Source organism: Arvicola amphibius, chromosome 2 (genome assembly GCF_903992535.2).
Source record: "Arvicola amphibius chromosome 2, mArvAmp1.2, whole genome shotgun sequence".
NCBI lineage: Eukaryota > Metazoa > Chordata > Mammalia > Rodentia > Cricetidae > Arvicola > Arvicola amphibius.
This window is the reverse complement of record NC_052048.2, coordinates 30,522,206-30,547,499: the sequence shown is the minus strand read 5'-3', so window position 1 is coordinate 30,547,499 and position 25,294 is coordinate 30,522,206. Positions and strand designations below refer to the sequence as shown.

The following is a 25,294-nucleotide window of genomic DNA, read 5'->3' as shown; positions in this document are numbered from 1 at the left end:
CTGGTCAAGGGGCATTTAGGTTGTTTCCAGGTACAGGCTATGACAAACAATGCTGCTATGAACATAGTTGAGCACATGTCCTTGTGGCATGGTTGAGCATCCTTTGGATATATACCCAAAAGTGGTATTGCTGGGTATTGAGGAACGTTGTTTCCTAATTTTTTGAGAAATTACCACACTGATATCCAAAGGAGATATACCAGCCTGCACTCCCACCAGCAATGGAAGAGTGTTCCCTTTACCCCATAACCTCTCCAGTATAAATTGTCATCAGTGTTTTTGATCTTGGCCATTATTACAGATGTAAGATAGAATCTCAGAGTTGTTTTGATTTGCATTTCTCTGATGACTAAGGATGTTGAGTATTTCTTTAAGTGTCTTTTAGCCATTTTAGATTCCTCTGTTGCGAGTTCTCTGTTTAGATCTATACTTCATTTTTATTGGTTTATTTGTTCTTTTGATGACCAATTTCTTGAGTTCTTTGTATATTTTGGAGATCAGACCTCTGTCTGATGTGGGGTTGGTGAAGATCTTTTCCCATTCCGTAGGCTCTCATTTTGTCTTGTTGATCATGTCCTTTGTTTTACAGATGCTTTTCAGTTTCAGGAGGTCCCTTTTATTAATTGTTTCTCTCAGTGTCTGTGCTACTGTGGTTATATTTAGGAAGTAGTTTCCTGTGCCAATGCATTCAAGGGTACTTCTCACTTTCTCTTCTATCAGGTACAGTGTGGCTGGCTTTATGTTAAGGTCTTTGATCCATTTGGACCTGAGTTTTGTGCACGGTGATAGATGTGGACCTATTTTCATTCTTCTACATGTTTATATCCAGTTATGCCAACACCATTTGTTAAATATGCTTTCTTTTTTCTATTTGATATCTTTGTCAAAAATCAGGTGTTTGAAGGTGTGTGGATTAATATCCGGGTTGTCAATTAGGTTACAGTGGTCCTCCTGTCTGTTTTTATGCCAATACCAAACTGTTTTCAGTACTGTAACTCTGTAGTAGAGTTTGAAGTCAGGGATTGTGAGGCCTCCAGAAGTTCTTTTATTGTACAGGATTGTTTTGGCTATCCTGGCTTTTTTGCTTCTCCATATGAAGTTGAGTACCATTCTTTCTAGGTCTGTGAAGAATTTTGCTGGGATTTTGATGAGCATTGCATTGAATCTGTAGATTGCTTGTGGTAATATTGACATTTTACTATGTTAATTCGACCTATACAAGAACATGGGAGATCTTTCCACTTTCTGGTGTCTTCTTCAATTTATTTCTTCAAAGACTTAAAGTTCTTGTCATACAAGTCTTCCACTTGTTTGGTTAGAGTTACTCTGAGATATGCTATTTGTGGCTATTGTGAAGGGTGATGTTTCTCTGATTTCTTTCTCAGTCCATTTATTATCTGTGTACAGGAGGGCTACTGAATTTTTTGAGTTAATCTTGTATCCTGCTACATTACTGAAAGTGTTTATGAGTTGTAGAAGTTCCTTGGCAGAATTTTTGGGGTCACATATGTAAACTGTTATATCATCAGCAAATAGTGAGAGTTTGACTTCTTTTCCGATTTTTATCCCCTTGATCTCCTTTTGTTGTCTTATTGCTCTAGCTAAAACCTCCAGAACTATATTAAATAGATATGGAGAGAGGGGACAACATTGTCTTGTTCCTGATTTCAGAGGGATCGCTGTGAATTTCTCTCCATTTAGTTTGATGTTGGCTTTTGGGTTGCTGTATATTGCCTTTATTATGTTTAGGTTGGTTTCTTGATCCTCTGCTTTCACCAAGATCTTCATCATGAAGGGATCTTGTACTTTGTCAAAAGCTTTTTTAGGGTCTAATGAGATGATCATGTGGTTTTTATTTTTAAGTTTGTTTATATGGTGGATTATGTTGACAGATTTTTTTCCTTTTTTTTTCTTTTTTTCTTTTTTTTTTTTTTTTTTTTTTTTGGTTTTTCGAGACAGGGTTTCTCTGTAGTTTTTTTAGAGCCTGTCCTGGAACTAGCTCTTGTAGACCAGGCTGGCCTCGAACTCACAGAGATCCGCCTGCCTCTGCCTCCCGAGTGCTGGGATTAAAGGCGTGCGCCACCACCGGCCGGCATGTTGACAGATTTTTATATATTGAATCATCCCTGCATCTTTGGAATGAGGTCAACTTGATCATGGTGGATAATGGTTCTGATGTGTTCTTGGATTCAATTTGCCAATATTTTATTTAGTATTTTGTTTAGTATTTTGTTCATGAGTGAGATTGGTCTGTAATTTTCTTTCTTAGTAATATCTTTATGTGGTTTGGGTATCGGGGTAATTGTAGCCTCATAAAAAGAGTTCAGAAATGTTTCTTCTGATTCTATTGTCTGTAACAATTTGAGGAGTATTGGTATTAGTTTCTCTTTTAAAGTTTTGTAGAATTCTGAGCTGAAACCATCTGGTCCTGGGCTTTATTTGGTTGGGAGAGTTTTGATGACTGTTTCTATTTCTTCGGCAGTTATAGGTCTGTTTGATTTGCTTATCTGGTCTTGATTTAATTTTGGTAAGTGATATTTATCCAGAAAGTTGTCCATTTCCTTTAAGTTTTCCAATTTTGTAGAGTACAGGTTTTCAAACTATGACCTGATGATTCTCTGGATTTCCTCCATATCTGTTGTTATGTCCCTCTTTCATTTCTGATTTTGTTAATTCGGATATTCTCTCTCTGCCTTTTGGTTAGTTTGGATAAAGCTTTGTCTATTTTGTTGATTTTCTTGAAGAACCAGCTCTTTGTCTCATTGATTCTTTGTATTTTTTTTCTGTCTATTTTGTTGCTTTCAGCTCTCAATTTGATTATTTCCTGCCATCTAGTTCTCTTGGGTGAGTTTGCTTCTTTTTGTCCTAAAGTTTACAAATGTTCTGTTAATTTACTAGTGTAGGATTTTTCCAGCTTCTTTATGTAGGCATTTAGTGCTATGAACTTTCCTCTTAACACTCCTTTCATTGTGTCCCATAAATTTGGGTATGTTGTATGGTCATTTTCATTGAATTTTAGGTAGTCTTTCATTTTTCCATTTATATCTTCCTTGACCCATTGATGATTCAGGTGAGCACTGTTTAATTTCCATGTGGTTGTGGGCTTTCTGAAATTAGTGTTGCTGTTGAATTCTAGTTTTAAGCTATGATCATCTGATAAGATACATGGGGTTATTCCAAATTTTTTGTATCTGTTGACATTTGTTACCAAGAATGTGGTCAATTTTTGAGAGGGTTCCATGAGGTGCTGAGAAGAAGGTATATTCTTTTATGTTTGGATAGACTATTCTATAGATGTCTGTTAAGTCCACTTGAGTCATAACATCTGCTAATTCCCTTATTTCTCTGTTAATTTTTTGTCTGACAGACCTGTCCAGTGGTGAGAGTGGAGTGTTGAAGTCTCCCACTATTAGTGTGTGGGGTTTAATGTATGATTTAAGCTTTAGAAGTGTTTCTTTTTTGTTAATTTTTTAATTTAATTTATTTATTCTTTATTAAAAATTTCCGCCTCCTCCCCACCTCTCATTTCCCTCCCCTCCCCCCACTGCTCTCCCCCTCCCTCTCCAGTCCGAAGAGCAGTAAGGGTTCCCTGCCCTGTGGGAAGTCCAAGATCCTCCCCGCTCCATCCAGGTCTAGGAAGGTGAGCATCCAAACAGGCTAGGCTCCCCCCCCAAAGCCAGTACATGCAGTAGGATCAAAACCCAGTGCCATTGTCCCTGGCTTCTCAGCAGCCCTCATTGTCCACCATGTTCAGGGAGTCCGGTTTTATCCCATGCTTTTTCAGTCCCAGTCCAGCTGGCCTTGGTGAGCTCCCATTAGATCAGCCCCACCATCTCAGTGGGTGGGTGTACCCCTCGCAGTCCTGACTTCCTTGCTCATGTTCTCCCTTCTTCCGCTCCTCATTTGGACCTTGGGAGCTCAGTCCGGTGCTCCAATGTGGGGCTCTGTCTCTATCTCCATCTATCGCCAGATGAAGGTTCTATGGTGATATGTAAGATATTCATCAGTATGGCTATAGGATCTGGCCTTTTCCGGCTCCCTCTCCTCAGCTGCCCAAGGAACTAGCTGGGGACATCTCCCTGGACACCTGGGAACCCCTCTAGAGTCAAGTCTCTTGCCAACCCTAAAATGGCTCCCTTAATTAAGATATATACTTCCCTGTTCCCATATCCACCCTTCCTTTATCCCAACCATCCCATTCCCCCAAGCTCTCCCCATCCTCCCATTCACACTTTTCTCTCCCCATCTCCCCTTAGCCCCATCCCACCCCACTCCCAAGTTCCCAATTTTTGCCCGGCAATCTTGTCCACTTCCAATATCCAGGAAGATAATTATATGTTTTTCTTTGGGTTCACCTTCTTATTTAGCTTCTCTAGGATCACGAATTATAGGCTCAATGTCCTTTATTTATGGCTAGAAACCAATTATGAGTAAGTACATCCCATGTTCATCTTTTTGGGTCTGGGTTACCTCACTCAGGATAGTGTTTTCTATTTCAATCCATTTGCCTGCAAAATTCAAGATGTCATTGTTTTTTACCGCTGAGTAGTACTCTAATGCGTATATATTCTACACTTTTTTCATCCATTCTTCCATTGAAGGGCACCTAGGTTGTTTCCAGGTTCTGGCTATTACATATAATGCTGCTATGAACATAGTTGAACAAATGCTTTTGTAATATGATAGGGCATCTCTTGGATATATTCCCAAGAGTGGTATTGCTGGATCCTGGGGTAGGTTGATCCCAAATTTCCTGAGAAACCACCACACTGCTTTCCAAAGTGGTTGTACAAGTTTGCATTCTCACCAGCAATGGATGAGTGTACCCCTTACTCCACAACCTCTCCAACAAAGGCTATCATTGGTGTTTTTGATTTTAGCCATTCTGACAGGTGTAAGATGGTATCTCAGAGTTGTTTTGATTTGCATTTCCCTGATAGCTAAGGAGGTTGAGCATGACCTTAAGTGTCTTTTGGCTATTAGATAAACTTTCATTATTTGCAGATGATATGATAGTGTACATAAGCGACCCGAAAAACTCCACCAAAGAACTCCTACAGCTGATAAACACCTTTAGTAACGTGGCAGGATACAAGATCAACTCCAAAAAATCAGTTGCCCTCCTATACACAAAGGATAAGGAAGCAGAGAGGGAAATCAGAGAAGTATCACCTTTCATGATAGCCACAAATAGCATAAAATATCTTGGGGTAACTCTAACCTAGGGATTGAAAGATCTATTTGACAAGAACTTTAAGTCTTTGAAGAAAGAAATTGAAGAGGATACCAGAAAATGGAAGGATCTCCCTTGCTCTTGGGAGCAATTGGGAGGATCAACATAGTAAAAATGGCAATTCTACCAAAGGCAATCTATGGATTCAATGCAATCCCCATCAAGGTCCCATCAAAATTCTCCACAGATCTTGAGAGGACAATAATCAACTTTATATGGAAAAACAGAAAACCCAGGACAGCCAAAACAATCTTATACAATAAAGGAACTTCTGGAGGCATTACCATCTCTGACTTCAAACTCTATTACAGAGCTACAGTATTGAAAACAGCTTGGTATTGGCATAAAAACAGAGAAGTCGACCAATGGAATTGAATAGAAGACCCGGATTTTAACCCACAAACCTATGAACACCTAATTTTCGATAAAGGAGCTAAAAGTACACAATGGAAGAAAGAAAGCATCTTCAACAAATGGTGCTGGCATAACTGGATGTCAACCTGTAGAAGAATGAGAATAGATCCATGTCTATCACTATGCACAAAACTCAGGTCCAAATGGATTAAAGACCTCAATATCGATCTGAACACACTGAACCTGATAGAAGAGAAAGTGGGAAGTACTCTACAACATATGGGCACAGGAGACCGCTTCCTAAGTATAACCCCAGCAGCACAGACATTAAGGGTAACATTGAATAAATGGGACCTCCTAAAACTGAGAAGCTTCTGTAAAGCAAAGGACACTGTCACTAGGACAAAAAGGCAACCTACTGACTGGGAGAAGATCTTCACCAACCCTGCAACAGACAAAGGCCTGATCTCCAAAATATATAAAGAACTCAAAAAACTAGACTTTAAAATGCTAATTAACCCAATTAAAAAATGGGGCACTGAACTGAACACAGAATTCTCAATAGAAGTGTTTCTTTTACATATGAGGGTGCCCTTGTATTTGAGGCATAGATGTTTAGTATTGAGATTTTCCTCTTGATGGATTCTTCCTGTAACTAATATGAAATGTCCTTCTTTGACTCTTTTCATTGATATTAGTTTGAAGTCTATTTTGCTAGCTATTACAATAGCTACACCAGCTTGTTTCTTAGATCCATTTGATTGAAAAATTTTTTCACAACCCTTTACTCTGAGGTGATGTCTGTCTTTGAGGTTGAGGTGTGTTTCTTGTATACAGCAGAAAGATGGATTCTGTTCTCATATCCAATCTGTTAGTTTGTGTCCTTTTATAAGTGAGTTGAGTACATTTATATTAAGGGATATTAATGATCAGTGGTTATTATCTCCTGTTGATTAAGTTTTTGTTGTTGGTGATGTTAATTTGTGTGTTTTTCCCTTCTTTGGGATTTGCTGCTGTGAGATCATCAGTTGTCTGTGTTTTTGTTGATGTATCCAACTTTCTGGGTTGGAGTTTTCCTTCTAGTACTTTGTGTAGGGCTGGGTTTGTGGCTAGGTATTGGTTAAATATGGCTCTGTCATGGAATATCTTGTTTTGTCCTTCTATGGTGATTGAAGCTTTTGCTGGGTATAGTAGTCTGGGCTGGCATCTGTAATCTTTTAATGTCTGCATATTAATGTCTTGACCAGGCTCTTTTGGCTTTCATTTTCTCCAATGAGAAGTCAGGTGTAATTCTGGTGTAGGTCTGTCTTTATGTTACTTGGCCTTTTTCCTTTGCAGCTCTTACTATTCTTTCTTTATTCTGTATGTTTAATGTTTTGATTATTTTGTGGCAAGGGGACTTTTTTTTTTATCCTGTCGATTTGATGTTTGGTAAGCTTCCTATATCTTCATAAGCATATCTTTCTGTAGGTTGAGAAAGTTTTCTTCTATGATTTTGTTAAATATATTTTCTGTGCTTTTGAGTTAGACTTCTCCTTCTATAACTATTATTCTTAGGTTCTGTCTTTTAATGGCGTCCCATATTTTCTGGATATTTTGTGGAAATCTTCTGTTAGATTTAATGTTTTCTTTGACTATGAGTCAATTTTCTCTATTGTATCTTCTTCACTGATATTTCTCTTCCATCTCATATTCTGTTTATGCTTTCATTTGTGGTTCTTGATCGTTTTCTCATGATTTCTGTTTCTATAATTCCCTCAGCTTGTGTTTTCTTTATTGTCTCTATTTCAGTTTTCAAGTCTTGAATAGTTTCTTTTATATGTTTGATTGCTTTTTCTTGGTTTTATTTAATGGGTTTGCTGATATCTTCCAATTTTTTGTTTGTCTTTTCCTCCATTTCTTTGAGGGAATTTCTCATTTCCTCTTTAAGAGTTTCAAACATTCTCCTAAAGTTATTTTTAGGTCAATTTCTTCTGCTTCATTTATATTTGGTTGTTCAAGTCTTGCTGTTGTAGGGTCTTTAGGTTTTACTGGTGTTGTGTTGCTCTTTGTGATGTTGCATGTGTTCTTACCTTGTCTACTCATCTTTTCCTTTAATAGGTATAGTTGAGGCTGTCTGTGACTCTGGTGATAAACTTTCAAGTGCCAGTGGATCCAAGGCTCAGATGGTTGCTCCTCATGGTGCAGTCAGTGCCATGGTTCCAGTCACCCTGTTGGCCACTCTGTGTTCCTAAAGGCTATTCAGCACTCCCACCGTTTGCTCTGCTCCTGTGGAGTTCACTGTCTCAGGCATCTCTGACCTAGGTTGCTGGCTCAGACCTGTTTCTGTAAATGTCTCTGGTCTGGATCAGCTCCTTCAGAGGTCCCAGGCTTGGTGTTGGTCCTGCAAAGGTCTCTGGCTCTGATCTACTCCCTTGGAGGTTCCAGACTTGGGTGTTCCCAGACCCACAGTGATCATGGCTCAGGCCTACTCCCTCAGAGGTCCCAGAATCATGCCTGGACACACAGAGTTCTCTGGTTCCTTCCTACTCCCTGAAAGCTCCCAGACTCATTCCAGACCCACAAAGATCCTGCTTCAGGTCCAGTTCCTCAGAAGTCCCAGACTTATACTTGGACCCGCAAGGGTCCAGGCTCAGGTCTACTCCCTTGAAGGTCCCAGATTCATGCCCAGACCCACAGAGGTCTCTGGCTCTGACCTACTCACTCAGTGGTTGCTCCCCTGTACCTGATCGTGTGGAGTTTGCTGTCTCAGGTCTGCTCTAGCCCGGGTCACTGGCTCAGTCCTGCCTCAGCAAATGTCCCTGGTCTGGAACCACTCCCACTCCCAAATAGTTCACTGTCTCAGGCCCTCTCCAGTCCAAGCTGCTGGCTCAGTCCTGCTACCATGGAGCTCACCACCTCAGGCCTGCTCCAGCCTAGGTTGCTGGCCCAGTCTGGCTTCTGCAAATGTCCCTGGTCTGGATCCTCTCCTACTCCTGTGGAGTTAACCGTCCCAGCCTGTTCCAGCCCAGGTCACTGGTCTTCCTATTCTTGTGGAGTTCACTGCCTCAGGCCTTCTCTGGCCTAGGTCACTGGCTCAGTCCTTGGTCCTACTTTTAATAACTGTTAGCAGTCTTAGCTCCACTTCTTACTGTTCACAGCCTGAATCCCAGGAACAGCTGCTATTTGGTGACCTCATGTAGGCTATCCAACAGTGTTCTCCCAAGCCCACTCATCCCAAAGTCTCTTGTGATGTCCTTGTCTTACTGTGACCAGGCCACCTTAAATCTCTATTATTTGTCCAAGAAGCCACATCCAGTGTTCTGGAATAGGTAGAGTGTCTTAGTCCATTTTCTGTTATTATAACAAGGCATCTTCATTAAAAAGAAGAAATCTAGTTAATTTACCATTCTAGTAGCTAGAGAATCCAAATAGCATGGACCCTGACCCTAGCAAGAGGCTTCTCTCTGCTCACAACACGGCAAAGAAGCAGAAAGGGAGCTGGCTACATGCAGAAGGGTTCAACTGTGTAGTGTGGCCTTGCTTTATAGTAATTTACTATAATTTATAATAATAATTTATAATAATTTATCACAGGAACCGCCCAAGATTGCTGAGCACTCCTGGCTCACAGGCCTTTGGACTCAGACTGAATTCTTCCATTGTTCTTCAGTTTTGCAAACAGTAAATCTTGGGAATCTCAGCCTCCATGGCCACAGAATTCTATTATCATGACAAGACTCCATGTATGTGGGGTGAGTACAAGTGTGTGTGTTTATGGATATATCTTTCTGTCTGTGTCTATGTCTGTGGGTCTGTCAATGTCTGTTTGTCTGTCTGTGTCTGTGTGTCTGTCTATGTCTGTCTTTCTGCGTCTGTATGTTTGTGTGTTTGTGGGTTTTTTTGTGTGTGTTTGTGTGTGTGTGTGTGTGTGTGTGTGTGTGTTTCCTATGGTGGCTCTGTTTCTCTGGATAACTCTGACCATGCTAAGACACATCACCCATCCCCAATGCCCACTCTTAGTACCTGCAGTGCCCTACCAGATGCCCCATGACCCCTCGAGTCCTGCCATCATCCTGAGTGAGTTCTCAGTTCTTTGATCAGCTCATTTCCAGGAACCTTAACCTTCTTGCCGCTTGTGTCCATGGCCTCTCCAGAATGCTGTCATCATTGATTATTGCTGTGTTCCTTCATCCAAGTTCCTGACACCCACTCTCTCTTCACCTTCTCTTCTCAGTTCCTTTCAGTCAGTTACTCCCACTGCACCCATGTTTTAACACCATCAAACTCACTGGCTCAAGAACCATCCACTTTCTTGTTATCTAGCAACTCCTTGTGTCTCTGTTTGCTTGTGTTTCTAATCCACTTAAGATTGCACAGAATAGTATTTCTGCCACACTTGCCAATCTCCGTGGTTTCCTTGTTCCTCCATCTCCCTGTTTGACAAAATCCTCTACAAATTAATACATCTGCCAACTGTCTTGTGCTTATATCCCAGATGTTAATCACTGTTTGAGAAAAACAATTCCACAGAGTCGAACAATTTGGTACCATTATAATAGTTGGCAACATTTATTGGGGGTTTAATCTTGCCAGGCAGCATTCAAAGCATATTACATAGATTATCTCATCCTGCCTCCTACATCATGCTGGCAAGATGCCCAGAATTCCTCTCCCCAAATCTCTGAAGCTCATTTGCATCAGACAACTTTGTACAGCTCAGGGAAGATAGAAGTCACCTAGTAAGAACACAATGCACTTCTTCCTTCCCACTTCAGCTCTGTCCAACAGAAATGCCCCCCCTTTACCTACAGCTTCTCTCCCTACCCCTACATTCTGCTAGATCTCTGTCTACTTTTTTATCCTCCGCTCAGCTTTCCCTCACATTCTTCTGGGTTTTCATTTACATTTCGTCAATTCTTAAGATAGTTTCTTCTCTCCCAGTCACTCTTTTCCTGGAGCTCATTTCCATAGATTTCATTATATCTCCTATGACTATTATTCTCCAATCATTCAATCAAGTTAGACCCTACACAAAGGAAAGTGAATCTCTAATGGCATGCTCAACCCAGATCTCTCAGTTCATATACACTCAGCATTTCTCCTAGGGTCTAGCCATCCAGCATGAGAAGACAGAACTGAACTTCCCATGCAAGGCCACTTCTCCATCTCTGTCACCATCTACGAAGATCACCAGGTCAGGAATACAGGCTGCATTCCTATTTTTCCTCACTGACAAACATCCCAACCATTTATCTACTCCTCCAGTTTCTACTTCATCAGTCTCTTAGAAGACATTAGCTTCATTGATGTGCAGCACAACTACCATAGCCTAGAATTCCCACTACACAACAGCAAAACACTCCTAGTCTCTTCTCTCTGTTATAACTACATTCATCTTAATCTCCTTCTGACTCATGCCCAAAACTCTTTTCTCAAGTCATCAGCACATTTGCTGTGTCCTTCAGCGTCCTCAGCATAGGACTACATTTTACTCCTGTCTTTGTCTCCTCTAAAACATTACCTACTGAGAAACTATTCTCAATAAAGTTTTATTGAGTGACACATGGTTGTGGCACACACCTTTAATCTCAGTACTCGGGAGGCAGAGACAGGCAGATCTCTGTGAATTCAAAATTCAGTCTGGTCTACAAAGCAAGTTCCAACACAGCCAGAGTTGTTGTAGGGAGAAGCCCTGTCTTGATGAACCAAAATAAAAGCTTTATTGAAAGAAACTGTCGTTGAATAAATTAAAGAATTGATCCATCAATTAACAAATTAAACAATTTAGTTCAAGCTGCTTGAGAATGACTAAAGTTCCTTACTTTGTTTACTTCCCATAACACTGAGATTAATCAGTTGTATTGTTTAATTTGTATTGACCAGGTTTTATACTGTTGTCGAGTGTGTGTGTGTGTGTGTGTGTGTGTGTGTGTCTGTGTGTGTCTGTGTGTCTGTGTACATATACCTGAGATGAGTAAGTTTGAGAAATAAAAGATCTGGTTTTGGCTCACGGTTTCAGAAGTTTTAGTCCATGGTCAGTTGACCCCATTGCTTTCCAGCCTGTGATGAAGCAGAATGCCATAGATAGAGTTTGGTGGGATGAGCTGCTCAGCTCATGGGAAAGGAGAAAGATCAGGGAAGAGAAAGAGTGTGGTTCACAATCCCACAATCTCCTGTGAAGCCACACCGCTAATAAACAGCACTTCCCGCTATGCAAGTACCAGCTTCCAAAACTCAACCATCACTAACAGCAGAGGGAGCATGGAACCTCGGTGTGATTAATCATTGTATAGTGGATGATATGAGCACATACAACTCTGTGCACAATTCTAAACTCTTCACATGTTTTCTGACTCATTGGACCAAGATCTATGTCCAATTTGTTGAACTTCAAAATGCCAAATGCCCCACATACTTCTGTCTTCATTTTTATTTCATAAATTGAGTTTTGTGACCCTCTCCAGTGGATCCCGGTCACCTTGAAACACTGGGTCTGTATTCTGAGGGGAGAGATCGGAGGAACTGTGTTGCAGATGGCTATGGGAAAAATGGCTCACAGTAGGAGCCAGTGTTGGTAATCTTTAGATGCTGAAGCCCAGATGCCAAGATAGGAAAGAGTAAGAATAAGAGAATGTGAGGTCTTGAGAGAGTTCAAAACCTCCAAAATAGAAACCAGGAAGAGTCTAGGCTTCTGTCCTGGGATCCCATGATTCTGTCTCTACCAATGCCAGCAGTTCTGAGAATTGGTCCTGAGGATTTCCCTAGAATCAGTCGGCCATGGCCAGAGGCAAGGTGGATGACCATGCTGATGCCTTGCAAGAACTGTGATCTCAGCAGCATCCCATCTTCTATAATCTAAACAATCCAAAGGGGTTTTTCATTTTGCTTTAATTCTAACCGAGGTTCCCATAGTCAAATTGAATCTCAATTCATCAATGCAAATCTAGCATCTATTACACGTTTATACATAAACCATTCATGAGCCATTCTTTCTTGATCCATTTTGTCTTCGAAAACGCAAAATTAAGGCCTAGATCAATGAGTGTGAAGAGAATATTAAGAACGGAAGTTCCCATCAACGTCTGAGGAGCAACCAGAGACATCGGACAGTGGCTAAGACTGATTTGAATGCAACTAATGGAAAGGAATGTGCTTTCCGTCCACCATCCAGTGAGAAAACTCCAGGCAGAGCAAGCAGCTGGGAGTCTGAGCAGTCTCTCACATGTGTATATCTGTAGCAATAAAGAATCTCCGACATTAGCAAATGACACCACATCAGCCTGTCACCATTTAGCTCTGACATGCATGAGTGTGAACTCCTCATAAAATGTCACAGTGCCAAGGGAACAAGAGTGATTGGGGACCCAGTAACCTCCTCAAATCACTTTCTGCCTCTAAGGGCCACTGAGAGTCCCAGGCCTCCCAGCATAGCATGTATTTAATGCATCTCCTGGGAGCTACTCCCCCACAGCAGGGCAGGAAATGTTTGGGAAAGGAAAACTTTGAACTAGACGTCTGCACAGCTATGCTTCATCAATGGCAGCATTGCCTGGGGACCTGCCTCCCCAGTCTGCTCCTTGAAGCATTGATGTCTGTCTGGGGCCTTAGAGTCACCCTTTTGGGAATTTTGTTATAACCACAGACTTCTAATTTATAATAACTGACATTATTCTCGGGTCATTCAAGAGAGCCTAAGTGCCCTAGGATAGAACAGTTGTGAGAACTCAGACAAATTTGCCCTACAAATATCACCTTGGTCAGTTCTGAAACCTTCAGCCTAAGATCTACAGAAACTTGGTAATTTCGTATTTATTTGTAATATGGTTCAGGCAGATACCTAGTGGAACAGCATTTAGCTAGTACCTTCTCATGGACTTCATGGGATCAGACAGGAACAAGAATCCCAGTGTCAGTTTCCCTCCCTGGGCTCTTGGACTCTAAGCCAAACCCAGAGTCTAATGGATTCTTGAAGCTCCTGTCCTAAGGAGGTGATGAACATGGTGCAAAAAGCCAAGAAAATTTTACCCACATCATCTTGCCGAATTCAAATAGAACTGATACAAGTATCTTTAAAGTCACGCTGTTCAGCATGAAGCAAAGCTTTGGCAATGGAAGAAGAACAGAGAAAGGGAGAGGAGGTATAGAATGCATAGGGGGAAGGGAAAAGAGAAGAGAGAAAACGACCACAGCATGCAGGAAGCTACACAACTGATGAACTCTGCAGGACTTACTACATCCAAGCAAGGACTAAGGGTGATAAGAAAGGCAAGAAAAAATCTGGACTCTGTGAACATCACAGTGTCTAAACTGCTGTCTCACAAGCATGGGACCTGAGTTTGGTCCCTAGAATACAGATTTTAAAAGTCAGCTTTGGTGGTATGCAGTTGTCATTCCAGGGCTGGGAAGGAAGGCAAAGACAGGCAGCTCCCTGGGTCTCACAAGCCAGCCAGCCTAGCCAACCAGATAGGGTCCAGCCATCAAAAGTCTGCCTCATATAACAAAGTGGGCGGGTCCTAAGCAATGACACCAGAGGTCACCATATAGATCCTAAGAAATGACACCCTGGCCACCATATAAACACACACACACACACACACACACACACACACACACACACACACATATATATATATATATATATATATATATATATACACCTGCATATGGTCTTTTTTAAAAAGAAACTAGAGAAAAATTATATGGACACCTTTATTCAATGTCATACAGTGAAAGAAAAGTAAATATGATGCAGTCTTCATGTGTCTGAATCAAAGGTTTATAGATTAAGAAACACCAGGCTAGATGCCTTGAGACGTAAATGCTGGCATCATGAAAAGGAATCTAAGCAGGGCCTACAGTGCTGCTCCTGACATCTTTGCCTGGCACAGTGCAGCAGGAGAAGTGTGCCAGATGCACGCCATCATTTCCCGATCGCCGTGTGTCTACAGCAAGGCATACACATCCTGAGACAGATATGTTACCCTGATGTACATTACCTAGCTATCGTCCTTCGGAACATAATCCAGCAAAATCAAGTTTAATAAACAAAAACTTTAAGTGGCCTTGAGTTTGCATATAAATGATACACCTCCGGTGTGCTAACACTGAAATAACCTCAGAGGCACCAACCTCGATCGCACCCATTCCTGCTGCAAGGTAAGTCATTGTGGGAATGCTTTTGCCAGCAAATCACAAGGAAAGAACTGCGGTGTCCACTGAGATGTGACTAGTTTTCAAATATCTTTTGTTTTGTTTTTTGTTTTTGTTTTTGTTTTTCGAGACAGGGTTTCCCTGTAGTTTCTAGAGCCTGTCCTGGAACTAGCTCTTGTAGACCAGGCTGGCCTCGAACTCAGAGATCCGCCTGCCTCTGCCTCCTGAGTGCTGGGATTAAAGGCGTGCGCCACCACCGCCCAGCCTCAAATATCTTTTCGTGTCGAGTTGGTTCCGTCTGTAGAAGCGAAACCCACAGGTGCAGATGCCCAACTACATTATAAACTAAAGCAACCATGGCGGGGGGCAGGGGGGTACAGCAAAGAGTTAAGAACAGGAGCTAAAGGAAAATGAAGTTAATCAATTGGGCAAGGAATTACTCCCCTCCTCCCCCCCCCCCCAAAAAAATGAAAAGATGAAAGGGAACCAAGAAAAAAAATGAGACAAGTAGAAGATAAATAGCAAGACAACAGACTTAAACTTACCACACCCCCCAGTGAGTGATCTGAAGCCCGGACAGATGGCAGCTAGGACAAAAGGTAAGACGTGAATATATTTCAACCCTGAGAAACATAGTTTGAGTTAAAAGGTATAAAAGGAAGGAAAGTTAAGGTTTGGAAAAGAAAGGTGTACAAGGCTAAGGCTAATGCCAGTGCAAAAAAGAAGTATAAAGTACTGCATAAGTGACGTGAAAATGGACTTGGAGTGGCGACGTCTGGCAACGGTAAAGAGCATCTCTTCCCTATGCTAGGAATGGTCCACAGCTCAGGCGGCGCTCAATTCACAGTACCCAAGGAAACACCTGCAGGCTTCAAAAGGAACAGACAAATGGGCAATTATGTATCCAAACTCATAGCTCAATGATTACTACAATAGATGGAGAAATCAGTAATATGTAGGTAGGTAGGTAGATGGATGGATGGATAGATAGATAGATGATAGATAGATAGATAGATAGATAGATAGATAGATAGATAGATAGATGATAGATAGATAGATGATAGATAGATAGATAGATAGATAGATAGATAGATAGATAGATAGATAGATAGATAGATTTGAAATAAACTACTGACCAACTTCAACCTAATTTATAGGCACAGAATGTACAAACTTTTCAAGGACCATAAGTAAGAGTCCACCAGATCCAAAGGCACACACATCAAAGTTCTCTGACCACCTGACACTACTTCAGACACAAGAAAGGTAGCTCCAAAAGTCCCCATTGTTTAAGATAAGTAGCACCCTTATCAGTGACTCCTGGAGCAAGGAAGAAGCCACAATAGCAGCTGGAAGATTCTGAAGTGACTGGAAGTGAAAGCACAGGGCTTGGGGTCACCTCAGTAGAAGAGCGCTTGCCTAGCAGTGTGCGGCCCTGGGTTTGTTTCTCAGAACCAAAGCAGGAGGAGAGGGTTGGGAGAAGAGTTGGCCAAGGCTTGGAAAGGGGAGGGAAGGGAGGAAGAGGGGAGAGAGAGAAGAAAAGACAACACAATGAAATTTGTGGTGCTTGGCTAAAGCAGAATTTGTGAACGTTTTATCACAATAAAATTGTGTATTGGAAGAGAGTAAAGGAGGGGAGGAAGCCTCAAGTCAACAACCTTGGCTCTCTCGGCAAGAAAGTAGGGAAAAGTATCTCAAAACATCAGGTTGTACATAGTAAGTATAGAATTTTGCCAGTTTAATACAAATAAATGTGTTAGACATAAAGAATATTACAGACTCACCCAACACTGAAAAAGGAACTGGGGAAAGGAGAGCAAGTGAAACTCAAATGGGGTAGAAGGAAAGTGATAACGAAGCCCATTGTGGAAGCCAGGCGGGAGAGCAGGGGAAGAGGAGAGACCTGAAAGCAGCCCACTGGTCCAACTTGATGGGCCTCTATCCTGATGGAGAAGAGGCAGGGGCATGGACATGAGCAATGCTTGAACAGAGTCAACTGCCTCAGCACCCTGCATGGAAGTAAAGGCTGGGCTAAGGGGAACACACCCGCAAAGGTGAGGTTAGGAGGTGACTACACTTTCGGAGGGAGGAGGAGAGGTGGCACATGTCCCCCAGAAAGGGGCATCTCGAGACCCAGCACCGAGTAGGCCTTCCAGTTATGCTGCCCGTATTGACATCTGTGCCGAGACGCATAAGAAGCACTGGGTTATGACCTGAGTGTTAACAATGAGAGTCTTAGGCTACTGGGACTCTGGAGATATTTTGGCAACGAGCTTATTTCATTTTATAGTAAAACAATAAAGCTATTTTTGCAGCATTTATCTTCATATTAGAAACGCCATGCTGCTGAGGGTGTGGGCAGTGAGTCGCACTCATTATTGTTGTAGAGCCTTTTCTGGAATATAATTTGACAGAAGCTATTAAGATTTAACGTGTGTGTATATATCTACTGACTGGGAATCTGATCTTGTATAAATACTGATATTAATACGCAAGGATGTGCTGTGTAAAGGCGTGCAGCTGTGAACTCTAGGACACTTCCCTTCCCCGCTAGTCACCACGGATCTGTGTGTTTTAAAACAGTATCTGGCAGTGAGTGTCTCGAGAGAGGCCTCTTTCCAGTCGCCGTGCCCCGTGGGGCCGGCAGTGGGGGCTGAAAGATAAAGGCATTTTAGTAGGAGAATATTTGCAAGGCCTGGGGGAAATAGGAGGAAAAGAGAAGGAAGGCAGGGGAAAAAATAGAAGACAGAAGAAAAAAAAGACAAAAGAAGAGAGAAATGGAGAAGGAAGGAAAAGAAGTTAAAACATAAATTACAGTAAAGCCTATGAAATACTAGGAGACAATCTACAAAGAATGAGCTAGAGCTGTTTGGGTTGACCTTGAGAAGGTCAGAGTTAAACAGCAGAGCAAATGACACAAGTAAACTTTGTCTCCTTTTCTGTTTAAGGAAAGAAAACATCCTGTACATTTGTACATATTGTTCGTGACCACAGAGAAATCTGGAAGGATGAATTCCATCTGGCTGATGGTATGGGATGGACAGCATTTCTGTAGCCCTCAAGCCCGGTGTCCTAGGATGGCATCAGGGTCATGCACTCAAGGGATGCAGCAGTGGCTGAGGTACCTTCTAAATGTCCAGCGGCCACGAGATCCAGGATGCCAGTGATCTCATTGAAGAGGTGAGGGTAGGGTCATGGGGGGATCCCAGCATGCATTCTGGGTAACTCTGGGAGCAGGTATGGTGGGATGTAGACTAATAAAGAAAGGGGGTGCTTGCCCCTGAGAGTGAAGGACTGACTGACATAGCTTATATTAGGCACTCATTAACACCTGTCACATGTAAACAACATCAGGTCCCCTTAACCAAGGTGCTGCAGGCTCCCTATTGCTCAACACCCAGCACATTCAAGGCACCATACCAAAAGCCAAAGTTTAGGGAAATGTCACATCTCAAGTTCCTGTGGAAAAAAAATAAGTCTTCTGCTAATGGTATTTTAAATTTCTTGCCACCTTTTGCAGGTGGGGCAGGGAAAGCCAGAGTGCGTTCTTGGCCAGAAAGATTTCAAAGTGAACCCCCAGAGAACGTGCAGCTGAGAAGTTAAGGAAGAAAAACCTGAAATGTGTTCACAGCAGCCTGAAGCAATTTAAGCGAGAAGGGGAGGGGGCTTGCCTGAGAGCTAGGCATGGAAATTATTTCCCCCTTTAATGCAGATGGATGAAAATGAGAAAGCTGCAGTCCCACGAGGAAATCCAGCCGAACGGAAGGGTCTCTGAGCATGCCCAGCAAGTAGACATTATCTCCCCAGCAAACAGATGTGCCTGGAGGTGTGTACAAACGACTCAGAAGGGGCGGAAGAAGTGCAGGGTAACGCTGATGCCTTCCCCTCTGACTTTCAGCTCCTCCACTTGCCAGTCTCCGCTGCATGCAAAGTCCTTCTGTGCACGTCTAAGTTAGCACACCCGTAGGTACAGTTCAGTGCAAATGGCACACAGTGCTATGCACCTGGCTTTCTACAAATTAGGATCTTCTTTCCTGGGATGAACTCTAATTTATTAAGCCAGGTCCCTACCGGGGATCACTGGACTGCGTCCAGTGGTCTGCTCTAATGTACAAGTCATGAAAGCCAATGCTAATGTCAGTATCTGGGATATATTTCCAAGGCCCCTTTACATCACTGAGCTGAGGCTAGAATATAGGGCATGCTTGTCATGATCAGTTTTCTAGGTCTAGAAAATGCCTGGAGGAAAATAGGAAATGTGCTCGGTGTTCCCTAAAGCAGAGCATTGGCCTTTCCGTTCTGGGAACAGGATTGCAGGTGATCCAGGGCCCTCCAAGCCTCCACCTGGAGAGGTGACATCCAAAGATGCCTTCACTTGAAGGAAAGATGATTGATTTATCTTCACCAAACAAAGCAAACACCATTCTTCCTTCTCCACAAATGATTTAGGAACTTAAAATTGAACCCTTGGAAAGCATCCATCACAAAGAGGCTAAAACCAGCATGACTGCAGAACTCGGAGTGGCAATCCCAGCGGGACACACCGAGAGCTGGACCACCACCATGGCTGGAAATCTGAGTGGGTGTCAGAGAGGAGATGTGAACTCCTGTAACACGCAGAACTGCTAAAAATTCCTGGGACATTTCCTTCCCCAATAAGCTATCACACAGCAAAGCTGTCTCTGACAGGGCTGAAGTCCCGTGGAAACAACCTTCACGTTGCAGGTGCACGTGGTACCCAAGATGAGTCCCTAAGGATGGCCTCCTGCAGCAGTTCATCTGTGGCTTGGGTTGGCATGGTCAGAGGACAAGGAAAAAAGGAAAGCAAGCGTGACTTGCTGCCGGAGGGGATCAGCCCAGGCCCCCTCCATCACTCCTCAGGACAGGACAAGGTCATACGGATACAATGAGGTAACAGAAAGGTAGAAACAAAGAGAAAGCCACCTTACAATCATTACCTCATGCAATTCCTGAAGAAGGGGGAGAGCATTGTTTCCATTCTATTACCCACATTCCAGAGAAATCAGAGAATAATGAAAGAAAAAAAATCACCCTAATCCCATAATTGAAAGAAAACTATTGTTTCTATGCTGGCACTTACCCCACCCTGACATGATTTGTGATTATTTTTACGAAATTACAGAGTAAGTGGTACAGTTTCATAGCCTCTCTTTTAATTTCCATTAATCATTATAGCAGACTCAGTTCCCAAGTTGCTGAATTCTTCCAAATCATCACCCCCAGCATATGGCCCAATCGCAGGACAGCCCTTTACAGTGAGCATTGACACCGCTCTCTCTGCGCTCTGTTTCTGCTTTGTTTTAAGTAAAATTACGATTTCAGATTGTTTTATTAAGATAAATAGCCCCAGTGGGTAAAACGCAAAAAGACCGAGAGAGGAAGTGAGCCCCATAGCCTTCGTTAGGTGCCCTCAGGAACTTGGGAATGAGAACCCATTGAGAGTCTGCTGTAATAACAGACCCATAATTGGTGACTGCAGCAATTTGAGATCTTTTTTGCTGGAGGGGTCAGGGTAAAAGAATGAAGCAGTATTAAAGGCATCGTAGCTGAAGAGTAGCATTCAACACCGGTGGTGAGCGCTGGTCCATTCTATTTGCTCAGCATCGTTAAGAATCCCTCTCCGTCACACTCTCAGAATTGCCAGTGGAATCGGGTGGAAGAGGAAGTTTTTTTGTTTTTTGTTTTTTTCAAAACCTTGGGATGAACTTGTTTTCACGTCAAGGGCAGGCTAGCAAAAGTTTGAAGGATTCTGGTCCCTTAAACAAGACTGGATGCGGAGCCCATTTTGACGTAACGGCTTCAACAGAGCAGGGTTCCAGAAGGTACAATTGGGAAGTGAGCTGCACTGGTCCCCAGCTAGAGTTAGGAGACACAAGAACACCCCTAGTATGCCCGCAAGCCAGATAACCTCAAGCTGAAGGCCCAGAGCTCCCCACCAGGGGAAGTGAAGGCTCATCAAACTGTTTCCTGAATTTGCAGATAACCTCAGGTTTACAGAAAAGCTGGCGGTCTTTCACCAATGGCTGTGACGTCAAGGAAAGCAAAGGGATCGGTGTGCAGCTGAGAGCACAGCAGTCCGTCCTTGCCAGGTGAATGCTGCAAGTGGTAGACCCAGGGGCGGGGACGGGGTGGGCAGCTAGCCTCACCTGACTAGTTCCTGACTAGTCTTAGCTTCCAGGAGACATGGTAAGATTTTCTAAGCAGTCACGTCTCAAATTAGCCCTCACGGCACCCAGACAATCCAGAGGAGGTTTCTTTATCTGTTTTTTATTGCATGGAGATCAAACTCAAGGAATTTGGAGGGGACTTGTTTTCAGCGGTGTTTAAGTTACAATCCTCTGCAATATTGTATTGCTGTGCAGATGAATTCTCTGAAGAATAATCGGAGGCTTCCTGTGCCACACAGAGAAGGCTGTCAGGGCTGCTTAGCTGCCCCAGGGCCACTATCTCCCTTCAGTTAGTGCGGAGAACCATGCACCTGAGATCCTAGGAATGAAAAGAGGCCTCGCCTTCTTACTTCCTCCCAGCCTCAGTTTATAACCAACCTCCAGCCACGTCACCCTCAGAGAAGACCCGGCCATGTAGTTCTCAGCAATGGGAATAGACACTTGAACATCTTCAGAATAAAAGACTCTATAAATACCAACGATAGGAAATTCTCTACTCTGATAAAGACACTTTGCAAAGACCAGAGTAAACAACAAAAGCGCCAAGTGTGTGGCTCCACGCATTATTTTTAGACTATCCCTCATGGCTCAGAGCAGACGTGCAAGATGGGAGAGCTGGGGTTGGCTGCCAGTCATATTCCATTTCAGTCCCCTCAACCCCGGAAAGTGCTAGATCCTTGATTGTTTTGCTAAAAACATCCCAGAATGGATTTTACCGTCAGCTGCTCTTGATCCTTTATAATTTCCTGCATTTGCTGTTGACTGGCATTCCTGACCTTGATAGAAATATCCAGACAAAATGCCTAGCCCGTGAGCTGTGACTTTGTCATTGGCAGCTTCAGCCACCCTGGCAGCAGTCCCTTCAGCTTGCACCTTTGGCTATAGGAAGTCAGTCCGCACAGCCACCCTGCTGTGGCTGAGCGGTGACCTCAGGCTCCCTTGCTCTGGGTCTCGGTGTTCTTCTTAAGCATTAGGTGGTGAACAAGGTCAGGTAAGAGCTCTGGAGGGGACTCCTGACACAAGCACAAAGGTCACTTGAGTGTTAAAAATGCCACAGACAAGACAAGCCGGGCGGCGGTGGCACACGCCTTTAATCCCAGCACTCGGGAGGCAGAGGCAGGCAGATCTCTGTGAGTTTGAGACCAGCCTGGTCTACAAGAGCTAGTTCCAGGACAGGCTCCAAAGCTACAGAGAAACCCTGTCTCGAAAAACCAAAAAAAAAAATGCCACAGACAAGACCAGGATTGCTCAGGGTGGTGGCGCACACCTTTAATCCCATCATTCAGGAGGCAGAGGTAGGGGATCTCTAAGTTAGAGGCCAGCCTAGTCTACAGAGTTCTAGGACAGCCAGGCTATCCATATAAAAACTCTGTCTCCTAAAAAAAGAAGAAGAAGGAGAAGAAGAAGAAGAAGAAGAAGAAGAAGAAGAAGAAGAAGAAGAAGAAGAAGAAGAAGAAGAAGAAGAAGAAGAAGAAGAAGAAGAAGAAGAAGAAGAAAAGAAATAAACAAATAAAATGCCACTGAACATGGTTGTGTGGCTGTGTATGCAAGTTCAACTCAGGGGAGACGGATATATGAAAATGAACTTCATACATTCTCTGTACTGAGATATCCAGGCCTGAATTGCAGCATATTCAGTGCAGCAGACAATAACTGGACTTCACGATTTACAACACTGTCTGAAGCAGCACCAGCTGTCCCCCGACACTCTTCAAACTGTCTCACAGAGTGGTATTGTACAGGACCATCCTCCCAGCAGAACGCCCACCTTCCTAAGACCAGCTGTGTCTGCGTGGGAAAGGTCCTCACAGCCGGCCTTGTTGACTGATGACATTCCCTTCTAGAAGGAGTGGGGGCTACTGAAGCCTCACCTGAGTGTCCAGCCACTCCTCTGAGCCCCATGTATCCTGCCCTATCTGCATGGGGCATTGAGGTCTTAAGGAGGGGCTCGAGAGTGTAGACTCAGGAAGACGAGGGGAAGGAGGCATATCTACATGGCTCCAAGGAAGCCATCATCACTGGGTGAAGAGTCCCCAGTGTGTCTGCTTTGGAATCACCCATGTTCTCATTAGTAACGCCTCACCCATGTGCGTAAGGATATATAAAATCTATTGGTTCCCCAGGGTGAACTCTGATGGAATTGTGCTTTGGTTTGCCACTGGAACCTTGAAAGGAAGAAAATTCTCTCACCGTGTTGCTCAAGAGAAGGACAGGTTAGCCCAGGATCCTCAGCATTGAGTCAGGAACCCTCTATCCTAATGCAGAGGTCACCATTATCCTTGAGGGGATGTGTTTCAAGAACCCAGTGCCTGGCTGGACACAAATCCTTGTCTACAATTTCTGCTTATACTTCAGACAGAGTGAAACTATAAATTAGGCACTGGAAGAGTTAACAACAAAAAACAACGATAAAATACAACACGTAACAGTATATTGTAATGATGTGAACGTGGTCTCTCCATCTCTTTCTCAAATACCTATTGTATTGTAGATCTTAGCAATGTCAGCATTTAATTTGTCTCTTGCCTTACTAAGAGGTGAAGTTTAACCTTTGCAGATGGCTCCAGACAGTACTAGCCTGAGGAAAAATCAGAAGCATAAGGTATGGCTTCTACTAAGTGCATATGGCTTTCTCACCATGTGAAGTAGGAAGTCATGCATCATGCTGTCTTAAACCAGGGATTTTCTGTACTTACAACAGGAAGAGCAAGACTTAGCACTGACCTAGAAACCATCCCCCACAGTGCTCCAACAACAAACATGCATGCTCTGCACAACACTGACAATGTGTGCTGTGTGCAACCCTGACCATGGATGCTGTATGAAACCCTGACCATTTATGCTGTGTGCAACCCTGACCATGGATGCTGTGTGCAACCCTGACCATGGATGCTGTATGAAACCCTGACCATTTATGCTGTGTGCAACCCTGACCATTTATGCTGTGTGCAACCCTGACCATGGATGCTGTGTGCAACCCTGACCATGGATGCTATGTGCAAACTGACCATGTATACTGTGTGTAACCCTGACCATGTATACTGTGTGTAATCCTGACCATGGATGCTGTATGAAACCCTGCCCATGGATGCTATGTGCAACCTGACCATGTATACTGTATGTAACCCTGACCATGTATACTGTGTGTAACCCTGACCATGGATGCTGTGTGCAACCTGACCATGTATACTGTGTGTAACCCTGACCATGGATGCTCTGCGAAATGCTGACCATGGATGCTATGTGCAACCTGACTGTGTATACTGTGTGTAACCCTGACCATGTATACTGTGTGTAACCCTGACCATGGATGCTCTGAGAAATACTGACCATGGATGCTGTATGAAACCCTGATCATGGATGCTATGTGCAACCTGACCATGTATACTGTGTGTAACCCTGACCATGGATGCTCTGCGAAATGCTGACCATGGATGCTATGTGCAACCTTGACCGTGGATGCCATGCATTGTCTTCACTGTAGACTCTCATTTCCCACAACTGGAACCAAACAACAAACTAAAATAAAGGACAGTAGAGAACTCCCATTTCTGAATCTCTGCCATTTGCTGAGTCCCAGAGCCCTATATTCTGCAGTGTAATAAGTTAACAATGGCTGGGGCACTAAGAAGACAAAGCTCTATCTGTCCCTGTTCTTCATTTCAATTCGGTAGAGGCTGCTGGGGGAGGGGAGGCAGAACTGGAACAAACTATATACACTTGCTTCATCACATTGAAGCTTGACAGTAATTACTGAAATCAAACACAGGAGTACCCTTTCCTATTAAAGACAGACATAAACACCCCATCCAAGTTCGTAACTCCTGCTAACTTCAAATGCATGCGGCATAGACACCTTTAAAGGCCACACGACAATATTTCTAACAACTACCTGTGCAATCATCCCTGAGGCAAGAGGAACACGGGATACGGTCTTCTGACCAGGACACTGAGCTTGGACCTCAGCTTGGTGGGACCAGAATCTGTGGTTCCAGCCTTTAGTTGAAAGAGCAGCAATCTCAATAGCAATATGCCCTCACACAGCATTGTTCTTGAGTCTATTTTATATTAGCTGAATCTTCCAGTGGCTGTAACAGCTAAGATAAACCACAGAAGGACTCGTGCTTATTACTGTGACAGGAAACACAGTTTCAAAGCTTGTTTTGGTTAACATATCAAATCATTTTGTGGCTCTTAAGTTTTCCCCCAGTCATTGAGGATTTTTAAAGCAGCATGTGCTTTTGTATTTTTCTTCCCACAGAGATAAACAATGATGTAGAATATGGGTATTTAGCAAGTTCGTTCAGCATTCATATCAAAGAATCAAGACGAAACAGTAATTTCCAAGAAGTCAAGCTGGTCAGTACGAGAATATCAGGAACCTTCA

General features: G+C 43.1%; 2 long non-coding RNA genes across 3 annotated transcripts; both read left to right on the top strand.

The window, feature by feature from the left end:
- Positions 1-8,409: 8,409 nt before the first annotated feature.
- On the top strand, positions 8,410-19,424 carry LOC119807973. 2 transcript variants are annotated; one of them, XR_005284383.1, is made up of 4 exons: positions 8,410-9,321; positions 17,668-17,899; positions 18,240-18,545; positions 19,169-19,424. It is a non-coding gene; the product is annotated as an uncharacterized LOC119807973 (long non-coding RNA). The 2 variants fall into 2 exon arrangements; XR_005284382.1 differs by having other exon boundaries at positions 18,240-19,424.
- Positions 19,425-19,435: 11 nt separating this feature from the next.
- LOC119807975 lies at positions 19,436-24,151 on the top strand. The gene is made up of 3 exons (XR_005284384.1): positions 19,436-19,630; positions 20,720-20,829; positions 21,103-24,151. It is a non-coding gene; the product is annotated as an uncharacterized LOC119807975 (long non-coding RNA).
- Positions 24,152-25,294: the final 1,143 nt, after the last annotated feature.